This window comes from Belonocnema kinseyi, chromosome 6 (genome assembly GCF_010883055.1).
Source record: "Belonocnema kinseyi isolate 2016_QV_RU_SX_M_011 chromosome 6, B_treatae_v1, whole genome shotgun sequence".
NCBI classification, from domain to species: Eukaryota; Metazoa; Arthropoda; class Insecta; order Hymenoptera; family Cynipidae; genus Belonocnema; species Belonocnema kinseyi.
Genome location: NC_046662.1, coordinates 130,941,436 through 130,953,532, shown reverse-complemented (window position 1 = coordinate 130,953,532; position 12,097 = coordinate 130,941,436). Strand labels below are relative to the sequence as shown.

General features: G+C 33.8%; 1 protein-coding gene across 1 annotated transcript in view; it reads left to right on the top strand.

The window, feature by feature from the left end:
- Positions 1–11,908, top strand: part of LOC117175729 — a 233,666-nt gene extending 221,758 nt beyond the window's left edge. The window contains exons 4-5 of the transcript XR_004467494.1: positions 4,933–5,220; positions 11,760–11,908. The gene's annotated coding sequence lies outside the window, so the exon portion shown is untranslated. The remainder of the gene's footprint in view (positions 1–4,932; positions 5,221–11,759) is intronic.
- The last annotated feature ends 189 nt before the right edge of the window (positions 11,909–12,097 follow it).

The window sequence follows — 12,097 nt, the reverse complement described above, 5'->3', positions numbered from 1 at the left end:
TGGATGTAATGTAATGTATACAATGGGTGTAAATGCAAACAATTACTAAAGGCATGTCCCGACAAGTGTAGCGTTTTATGTACATTGCAATTTTGATGACTCACTTTTCGAGCTTGAAGCTGATCGAGGTTAAAATCAAATTGTTTGCGTTGAATAAATTAACCCTTTCAGTACAGAATATGGCTTTAATGTTGTATAGATATTTACCTACAAAATAAAGGGATGGCACGGACTACCATCTTCTATGAGTAACAGCCGTATACATCGCCCTGACTTTTGTGATTTTCTTAGCGTTCGACGGTGAAGTAATCCATCGAATTGCGCAATTTTTAACCATGATATGTATTTTGAAATTTTTATTACATAATGGTTAGAATTTTTAAGTTTTTAATTGGTATAAATTATATACCTTGCTTTTTAAGAAAATTATGAATGAATAGTATTTCATCTTAAAATATTCCTATCATTGATGAATATCCGTCTTAAGAAACAAAATTTCATGCAGATGAATGAATTCAAATATAGATTTTGTCTGTTGCATATGCATACCCAAATATATATTAATACACATATTTAATATTTAAGATTCTATGGTAGTAATAAAAAATGGTGGTAAATACATTCTAGGCCTAGAATTATTTTTCTACAGTACTTCTTCGTAAGGAAAGCTTATCTATAATACATGTTTCATCGCCTTTATATGTCATTAAAAAACGTCTTTAAAGAATTTTTCGAAAGCTTTAAGCCTTATAAATTGTTATTATTCCATATTTTTCACGCGACAAGAATTTCAAAAAAAAATGTTTCTTGTAGATCCACATATACAATTACAATATACTTTTTAATTAATTCTTCTTATCATTTTTTCTTTATTGGCTTATACTCTGCCCCTTTTACAGATTTGAGAGTCTTCAAATAACCATTACATGTATTCTTAATAACGAGTCTTATACTACCTTACGAACTATTTGTTTCATACTTTCTTAAATTATTATTCTTATTTCTAAACGCTTACGAGTTTGCCCTCGGCTTCCATTTTCTCTTACCATAATCAATTTCAAATTTTGACTGTAGTCCGCAACGCTGCTTCGTAACTCTCATTCTTTCAAAAACATTTTTTGACCTTTTTTCCTATTCTATGCAATAAGCTCTCTCTCAGATCTTCTAGCTTCTTCATCCATTTCTCTCCCTGACCATTTTCAATCAGAATCTGTTGAATGCTCGAATCTAAGATTTTTTTCCCATCTTTCCTCACCTTGCCTTGCCTTCGTCTCTTCCTGTATTTCTTCCCACTCTCGCCCCTTGTTTTATACCACATTCACACCTGCTCACTTGCTCTTCTAAGTTCCAGGCTCTTTTCACTTGCATGTCCAGCATTTGTTATGGTCCTGTTTCTTCCCTAAGCATATAAGCTTCGCAGCTGTAACTCACTTCCATAGCCTATCTAAAAAATCTCTCATGCAAACTTTCACCTTCCAGACGTCCTTGAACCTTCTTTTTCCTATAACCCATACTAGTGCCATTACTTTACTCGCGCATTTCGACCTCTTTCTCACCTACAGCTCGCTTTATCCTCTTGTTTCTAACCAAAATCCCAGGTAGCAAAGCTCATCCACTAGCTCCACCACCACGATATTTATCATCAATTCGTAATCTAATCTAACCCTTTTATTTCTGAAAGACATCATCTTTATCTTGTTCACATTCACTGTTAAACCCTTTTTTCTCACATGTTCTTTAAAAACACTCTCATCAAAAGAATCATACCTCTTTCATCATCCGCTACTACCACTACGTCATTTGCATTTGCTAGTGAATACAGTTTGCTCGTTCTTAATATTGTTCCCCTTTTCCCTTTCCTCTCCAACTTTTCCTCTAAATCTGCCAGAAGAATACTCAATAGAAGTTGGCATAGCGGACACCCTTGTCTAAGCCCCCTTCCCGTTCAGAATTCCTCACCTTTGTCTGATCCTATCTTCACTCTTATCTTAGTATTCACAAATATTTCTTTTATCATCTCTATTAAACCTTCATCTACTCCGCTCATTTTCGTGGCTGCCGATAACAGCCTCCTGTTAACTGAATCTTATAACTGAATTCCTATTGACTAGATAGTTGAACATGAAGACGTTATATTTGGTTCCCATCTCTTTGATAAAACCCATTTGGTTGTGTAGTATACTTCTCTTTTCTCCCACCTGCCTTTTCTACCTCCTTCTCAGCATTTTCGCATAAGTTTTATATCTCACCGATATGAGTGTGGTACCTCTATATACCTCCACCCTTTTGCCTTCTCTTTTTCTAATCAACGGTATTACTAGCCCTGCCTTCAACTCCTCCGGCCACCCTTCTCTTTTCGATACCTTGTTTCGAATCCTCTAAATCTCTTTCCACGTCCCTAATTCTCTATATTTCAGTGCTTCATTTTACAAGCCATCTTCCTCTATTGCCTTGTTTCTTTGTCACCTTGCAATCTCCATTTACACCCTTCCTTCCTCTTCCTTCCCTATTTATCACTTCATATTCCCTGCCTTGTTTTGCCGCCTTCTGTACCTCGTACATGTATCTTTTTTCTACTTTATCATTCTTTCGTGCTATCTATTTCTCGTGTTGAGTTATCTTTTTCCATTTCTCTTTTCCTCCATTTTCTTACACTCTCCTTCATCCTATCTTTAGTTTGCCTGAATTCATCATCCCGCCAGCCTTTCCTGAATTCCTCTTCTTTTTCTCTCGGCCTCATCTCGCGATTACCGGAAAGATTTCTGAGCCTATCACGTTGCCCACTTTCATTATAACCATCAGCCTCCTTATTCTTTCTTCTGCCAGAATTTAATGTACTTCGGTGTTTCGATTTTCTTACGAACACCTCCTTTTATCTATCGCACACTTCTGCTCCTTGTTCACCGGTCCATATATTCAAATCCCCTCCTACTAGGACCAGCCTCTCCTCTTTTTGCTCTGTCCATTTCCTTATTGTTCTACATACTTCCTCTTCTCCTCTTCTTCGGTACACGCATACTACATCCACAATAACTTTTTTCTAATTTTATTCTTCTAACTCTGGTTCCATCCTTTTCTTTTATATACTCTTCCTTTTTATTCTCTGCTAACAGTTCCTTTCCTACGCCTGACACCATTTTACCCATTCCTCTTCGTTTCACATGCTCCTTTCTTGCTGCGCGTATCTTCCACTCATATGCTTTCGGTAAAATTCTTTTTATGCCTTTCCACCCTTTCTCATCTACCCACGTTCCACTCATCATTATCACATCATATTTCTACACTTCTCCCCAAAATCCTTTATTCCTACCTTCACTCACTACTCGTTTTTCACCCTCTCTCAGTTGTTCTACTTCATCCTTCCAAAGCCATATCTTGCCGCGTGCCCATGTCCTATCTCTGCCAATCCTTATCCTATTACCTTTGCATCTCGCAGATCATGTCTTTAGCTTGATTAGCCACTTTATTTTTCTTTCCCGCCACATCAGATCTTATTCTATTCTTTCATTTCTTCCTTTTATTATCTTCTTTTTCTTCATCTCTTCACACTTGTCCTGCTCACTCACCAAGTTCACTAAAAACATACATACTTTGCTCCGCTTGCTTCCTTCCTAGTCTTATTATCCCTTTACTCTGATTTACACGCAAATGCCTCTCATCAGCTTCGCAATCTGTTCCTCTGCTCTTTCACTCTCTTACTTCTTTCAAGCTTCCTTTCTCTCCCACCTTAGGCTCATTCCTTAGTTCTAATTTTCTCACTCTCTCTCTTCTAGTAGTTTCATGTCCCCTTTCCTAACCTCCTCATTCTTTATCTGCCTATTCTATATATTTTCCAGTTTATTCCATACATTCCCTTCCTATCCTTTCGATAATTGATCCCATTCTTCTGACTTTTGTCTCATTTTTCTTACCTCGTCTTTTGCCTCCTCCCCTTACCTCTTCATATCATTCAGTCTTCCAGAAGTCTCCTCTCTAAAACCCTTTATAAGGGTTTCTAACTTTATAAACATATTCCCTTCATCCATATCTCTCTCCGACATTCTTTTTTGTCTTAACACTTTTAACTCAATTGCCCCTCTCTGCATCTTCGCTCACCTTCTCTCTTTCCCTTTTATCATTCCCCATTTTTTCCCTTCGGCCTTCTGCCGATTCTGCCGTTGTTACGGGATGCAGCCCTAGCGAACGTTTCATCTGTACTTCCCTCAATGCTTGCCTCGTCTACGCCGCTACCTTCTCTCTCGTTGCTATCACTATCCTTATTTGCTTCAATCTTCTCACTTAACTCGCACTGCCTTCTTCAAAAATCACGCTCTGCACTCCGCAACGCCAAAATGCTACTCTACTTTGTTAACTGACCATTAGCTTTAACTCTCCCTCCACTCTCACTTTCTATCCACTCAAAATTTTTAAAAACATTCTCCAAAACTTACCTTCCTATACTGATTCCTTTTAACAATGTGTAGCTATTTTACTCCTTCTTCTTTTCCACTGTTAGAACTTCTGCTTACTTCTAAAAAAACGCAGTCTCTCAACTTCTCAGAACTCCCCAGCCAAAAAATGATCGCACTCGAAAAACACTGGAAACGGAAGCCCAATTCATTCGTCTTATAATTTTTTCGTAATGGTATAATTGATGCTTTAAATATTGTACAATATTTCATGTATTCATGAACTTAATAGAAAATATAAGGAAATAACAATTATGCTAAAATAAAATTAGATCTAAAAAATTCACTATTAAGTATTAAAATAACTTCTCATTCATTTAATAGTCTCAACTTTTTTTCATATAAAACTCATTCTTTTCTAATATTAAGTGGTGCAATCTACACAGTTTGGATTGAATCTGCAGCATGAATGTTTTGAAATATACTCAACTCCTGATATAAGAGCCTCCAGTTTGTTATCTTTCTAAAACTGATTGCTCCGCAGATTCGTGGTGAGAGGAGCCGCTGGGTTGAAAAAGAGGATGTGTTCTTCTAAGCGTGAGAAACAGCTCGAGGATTGCACTGGCAGCGCGGTAGTTGCACAAAGTTACGTCATGCGTCTAAATTCAACAGAAAGGATGTACGCGGCCCTGTCTACTTAGGTTTGGATTCCTGCTGTTAAGGATGAAGTCTAATACAAGTCATGCCCGAAACTGATATTATGTCGAGAGTTTGGTGTATTGATTATAAAGCATAATCTGGAAACTCACATGTTCGCCTCTGCTACATAACTGTACGTGAGTTTTGATACGTGTAATGTAATGTGTGTGTTGTCATTCGTACCATCACATGTAGTCCAAAGAATGTTCATCCGCTATAGATATATGTGATTGTTCCGCCAACTGTAGGTCTAATCAATGACATAAGTACATATGGCATCTGCCAGCTTAGCTACTGAAGCACTTAGGAAGCGAATTACAATAAAAGGCTCTGAATGAAATCTGTTTGCTTACCAACTCATGAAAGCAGAACGAAAATTTATAGAAAGATACATTCTCCTTAATTGATTTTTCTTCTAAATCCGCACATAGATTTTGAAAATACATTTTAATTAATTCGCCTTATGATTTTTTTGTCATTTTGTGATTGATAATTTAAATATTATTCAATATTTCATTCATTAATGAACTTGATAACAAATAGAAAGTTATATAAATGATAAATTAATTAAAACAATTATTAATTTTTAAACATTTATAATTGTGTAATAAAAGCATAAAAACAATAAACTTTAGTACTAAATACATTTTCATCTCTGACACAAAACTTATCCTTTTTCCAGTACGAAGTGGTGCAACCTACACGGTACTCATTATGAATTAAATGTGCAGATTAAATATTTTTCAATATTTTTTAGAAGGATAATTATGACAATGATGTGTTCGCCTCTGCTGCATAATTATACGCAAGTTTTAACACATGTGAGTTATTGCATGTGCATATCTTTCGTTTAATCGCATATAGTGCAACGAAATTAATTTGAACATCAACGTCTAATCAACGACAAAAGTGCATATGACATCTGACTACTGTCAGCTCAGCTACTAAAGCACCGAGAGAGAGAGAACTACAAAAAAAAGACACTCATTAAAATCCATTTACTTACGAACTCATCAAAATACAGAACATTCATAAAAAGATGCATTCTTTTTTAACGAATGGTGCATGATTTTTGGAACTGTTTTGGGGATGGTGAATTTATATTTGGACTAATGTAAGCAAACAAGGACAGCACACATTTAAATGTATAAAACATAAAAAATGGTAAATTACAACATTGGGCCTCATTCAATAATCTTCGTTGTTACATATTTCTGTTCTACTACAAATATCGCGCTGCACATGAAACATTACAATTATAAAGAATATACTAACTTTTTTGTCTTAGTTTCTGGCTTTAGCTCATTTGGTGTCAGAAATTTACTGCAATAAATTGTAAAAGTTAATCTCAAGAATATGATTCTGTCTTCAAACTAGTTGCATTTCTGTTACCAAGGTACATAATATGTGTAACTTAACAAATATAACAACATTTTTAACTTGTGCCCATACCCATAATAATAACTTCAGTCTAAGAAGTGCAAATAAGAGAGAAAACGCCAAAAGAACAATAAATTTAGTATTCTAAGGTGCTACCCAGGAAAAAAAATGAATTGAAAAGAATACTCTGTGAATTGCGTATCTGTCATTTGCAGATTCAGAAAGTTAAAATAGAACCGGTCTGCGACTATGCTGCCATATTTCACACAATTTTTTAAATTTATAAATTATCGAAAGATTAAAATACATCATGCGTAGGTCTACTAGATTCCTTTTACTATTTTAGTTATTAGTCTTTCACGGCATATAAGTTAGTCAACAAAATTATAACGACTAAAAGTCTTAAAAAAACAAATCGGCGGCAATTTTGGAATTCTAGTGACAGATACGCAATTCAAAAGACTTCAAAAGTGATCGGTTATTGATATCTGGCTGTATTTACTCAGTAGGCCTTCAATTTTCTCAATTTTGTACAAGTTTTCTCAGCTTGCCGATCTCTTGAAAAATATGGGAAAAGTGTCTTCTGCCAGAAGAATTGATACTTTTTCTAAACGTTGATAAATCATTAACGAGATCTGTAATATTTGACTTTTCAATACATCCCTCGTCATTAACCACTGAACGATATGTATCCCATTTATTTTTTTCGGAAAAGTCAGGTTTTGTTGGATGATTGAGTAATAAGGTACTTTTGGAACAATAAGATTCAGGTACATTAGATATAATAGCATTAAGAGGATTTATTAGAGTGTCAAAACGGGATTCCATTTTACAGCCGCATTTCTGAATATTTGTTTCTGCTTTTTTGCATACGGCATCTAAATATTAGTTTATTTTGCTAACTAGCGCCGGTTTTTGGAAGAAAAGTTTCTATTTTGTTCAATATTAAAAAAGAAGAACACAATAGAGAAAAATTAAAGTAACACTCAGTGTTAGCTATATGTGGTTTGTCGCAGCATTCACATCGACCCTCGTGAAACTCAAGAGGCAGGTACCCTGAAGCGCATCGAATTGCTCGTAACGAATGACCCTTTCATTGTTATGAGATTCAGGTCAGTTACAAAAACTCAAATTATGAAGGCATAGATTGATTCGATTTTAATTAGCTGAATTAGTTTATTTATATAATTTGAAGAAAGTAAAAAAGATTCATGAAAATCGGGTAATCTTTGCAGTAATTATAGAGATTTTCAAGAGCACACGAAAGCTTAGCCAGATACGCCATATAGTCCAGACGAATTACACTTTGGAAAGAATAAAATTGTTAACAGCACTTGAACAATTGGAAATGTTAAAGTGGTTCATAATAAACGTAAAAAAGAACAATGCGTGAGCAGGGGTGTGGCGGGGTTGATTTGGTGGGGGTTTAAAAGGGGTGAAAATGGTATTATTATGATTTTCAGCGAAAGTTGACGTTAGAGAAAAAAGTGTTGCATAGAAAACATGTAAATTAAAAAAAATCTACAACTTTGTACTAGTGATTTTTTCGCATAACTTCAAAATGTCCGAGACAGATGGATAAAACCGTGTTTTCTTTTTTTCGTTTTTTTTTTAATTTTTATTTTCGCAAAAATAATTCGATTTTAACAAAACTCAATAAAAATATACCTTTTTATGTTCTCAATATTCACAAATTCTTTTAGATGGCAAAATTAATTGGTTTTCGAGATAATCATTAGTTCCGTTCGAAAACACTTTCTTAAAATGAAATTTGCCCTTCAGAAAATCATCGTACAGAGTTCTTTCAGGGCTTAATTTTTTTGTCTTGACATATACTTTCTGATGAAATAAAAATAATATAGTCCCTATTCGAGAACATGATCAAAAATTGAAAAAAACACGAAAAGTGACTTTTGCAACAATCAATTTTTCACTAAATGTTGATAATTTGTTTAAATTGTAAAATATCTTTAAAAAATGATTACTCTATTCAATTAAACGGCAAAATACAAAAAAAAATTTATATTATTATTTGACCAGAAGCTTCATTCTGTAATACTTACACTATCAACATTTAAGTCAAGTAATGAAGCTTCGGATGAATAAGGAAAAAAGCGAATTTTTAATTTTTGTTTGCCTTAGAATGAAGAGGTTTTTAAATTTTTGTTATATTTATAGATGTATAAGCATATATAAAATGTCATAGTTCCGACGATTGTTCGAACTTTTACAAAATTTCGGAAAGTTTCGATAAATACGAAGACATTTCACGTGAAATCGAGCAGCCAGGTGTTTGCTTGAATCCGGAAATTCAGTAATCCGAGGAATTTAGCGATATAAGAAACGTTTGAATATCAGGAAAAAAAACAGTATACTGAAAATTCTTACCATGAAGATTAATTGGAAATGTTGCCAAAAAGACCCAGACTAGCGTATTATTTATTAATTTTTCATATTACATTTATTTATTTATTAATTTTTCATATTACATTATATTGTAAACATTCATAGTGTAAAAATCTTGAAAAATTAAATATTTTTGTAAACAAAATCTTAAATTCTCAATATTTTTATTGAAAATGGCTTATACATCTATAAATTTAACAAAAATTTATAAACGAATTGATTTTTTCCTTATTCCTCTGAAGCTTCATTATTCGACTTGAATGTTGATGACGTTAGTGTTCAAAAATAAAGCTTCTGGTCAAATGATAAAATACAGTTTTTTTCGTTATTTTTTCCGTTAAATTGAATCGAATAATCAGTTTTTGAGATATTTTACAATTTAAACAAATTACCGGCAATTAGTGAAAAATTAATAGGATTGTTTCCAAAGCCAGATATCATTTTTCCAATAAATGGATCTCATAGTATATAAAATTCTAATTATAAAAACGCCCATGAAATATTTTTTACATATTGTTTACTATTTTTAATTTAATGTTGAAATATGAATTTTTTATCACGTTGTCGATTGCAGGGCCCCTTTGACGTCAAAGGAGTCGGATTATTCACCAATCACAAGTTCACGTGTCAGTGATTCTCCAATATCTTTTTCTGTACCGATGTTTTTTTTTTTTTTTGGTTATGTGCACATCGAAAATAGAAGTTGCAAAATATTTGTTGAAAAAATGTCAAAAGAGGGTTTTGCAAAAACGAATAGAGAAAATCTACCGAAAATAGATATATTTAACGTATGTATTAAAAATTCATTGAAAAAGTATTTAAATGTAATCATGATGTTTACTGAACAATTCGTAAATATGTACGATTTTAAAATGTATTAATAATTGCACTTACTGTTTTCCTTCAACATACTACTGACACTTAAACCAAATATTACAACAGGATAACTTTTTTTTTATCACATAATCCTTAACAAGTAAAGCTATCAAATCAAAATAGTCTGAATTCACAGCGGACCGTGGCCTAACCTCTTTATCATGAGTTTTGCATCGTCACATTGACAGCTAATTATGAGAACTTCTGAGTCACGTGACACCCACGTGACACCAATTTGAATAAGTGTTTTACCGCCTTCAATTTTTCATGATCTTTTCTGTTGAACGACACAAAAGAAAAAAAATTATAACGCGCTTTCGATTCAGATTAAAATTATGTATTAAAAAATTATTTTATCTCAAATCGAGAAACAACCCTATTGTTGCAAAAGTCACTTTTCGAGTTTTTCCCATCTGTGAGCATGTTCTCCAACAGTGACTATATTTTTTTCATTTCATCAAAAAATATATGTCAAAACAAAGAATAGAGCCTTGAAAGAACTCTGTACGATGATTTTCTGAAGGACAAATTTCATTTGAAATAAAAGTGTTTCGGATCGAAACAAATTATTATCTTAGGAACCAATTGATTTATCCATCTAAAAAAATTGTGAATATTGAAGAGATAAAAAAGTATATTTTCATTGAGTTTCGTCAAAATTCAATCATTTTTCCTATTTTTTTCGGTCAGCAAAGTCTACAGCCTTCAATATCGCCCCAATTTGCAATTTTTTAAAACTAAAGTACGCTGAATTTCAGAACGCACCTAGGTCTAACCATTTTTGCATTTTCATTTTTTTATTAATCATATTTTTATTCGAAGTATGAGAAAATCGAGATTTTTTACAAAATCAATGCAATCTCTATAACAGCGGTTGGCATATCATGAAAATCATCTTAAACCAACACAGGAATACACAGGAATACATTATTTGCCACAATGCAAATAATTTGATTGTTGTATGGTTTCATTATATATTTTTATGAAACAGCAACAATTGTAATTGTTATAAACAATTTTGTGCATCAGTTTGAAATTTGTGGTTTCATTTTATTTTGGGGTTTCCGTTATTAACTGAATTGCTGTAAATATTCCTAGCACTAATATATTATTGATTATATTTGTTAAAGTACAACAATTGTTGATTTTGAGAAAAAACGGAATAAATAAATATAAAACTTTGGCCTGGAATATAATTTTTTTGCATCGAAGCTGCTTCAAATATTTGTTAAAGAGATTCGCATACACTTTTTCCGTGTAAAATGAACAATAAACTATTGTTAATATTCAATTCAAAGTATCACGGAATTTTCATGTAGCTAAAGAATATTCTAATTTTTGATAAGCAAAATTCAACGTAAGAAATTTTAATTCTAACTATATATTTAATCTAAAAATCTTTAATTAAACTCAACGTATATGTGTATGCAAGTGACAAAACAAACCGGAATATAAAAAAAGTCCTAGTAATATTTGTAAGACATTTTAGATAGGGCGCTACGAAAGTGTTGCAATACAAACAAACCTTTTATAGTTTTTCGAAGTACTTTCCACCGCAGTGAATACGTTTTTGCATACGTCTCGACCAGTCAGCGAACCAACCCTGCCGCTTTTCTTCTGAAAGATCTGCACACGCTTGGTTCCACGCCGTCAAAAGGTCAGTTTCGTTAGTAAATCGACGCCCTTTTAGTTGTTTTTTTTACTTCCGAAAACAAGCCAAAGTCACAGGGAGCAAGATCTGGACTGTAAGGAGGGTGATCTAGAATATTTAGTCCACATTTGACAAAAAAGCTACTGTGACCTTCGCTCTGTGAGCTGGTGCATTGTCGTGGTGGAATAGCCAGGTGCTGAGTCGAAATTTCGGCCTGATGTTTTTGAGTTGGTTTATGACTTGGGGTAAACATTCCTGAGTGTACCAGGAAGAGGTGACTGTACGCTGGTTTTCCAGTACGACCCTATCCACAATGGCTCGTTTCCCAAAGAATACTGCAACCATTCTTTTGTTTACAGATCGAGACTTCAGCACCTCCACTGGAGCATCCTCATCCTCGAACAGCCAGATCCTCGGTCAACGCATGTGGTACCCATAGAGTACAAACCTTCCCAAAATGTAAATCTTCATGTGGAATTCGATGGACTGCTGGTGCACTAATGTGTAACATTTGCTTAATCTGCCGGTACGTGATTCTTCTATTATCATTCAGTAGATTATTCACAGACGCAATGTTTCCCGATGTCACCCAGTGATCCCAGATCTGAAACGAGATGCGGTCCAATACTATGACAGGGCTATGTCCGTGTGAATATAGTTGGAGACGCTGTAAATGACTGAGTTGCGCGCGCAACCC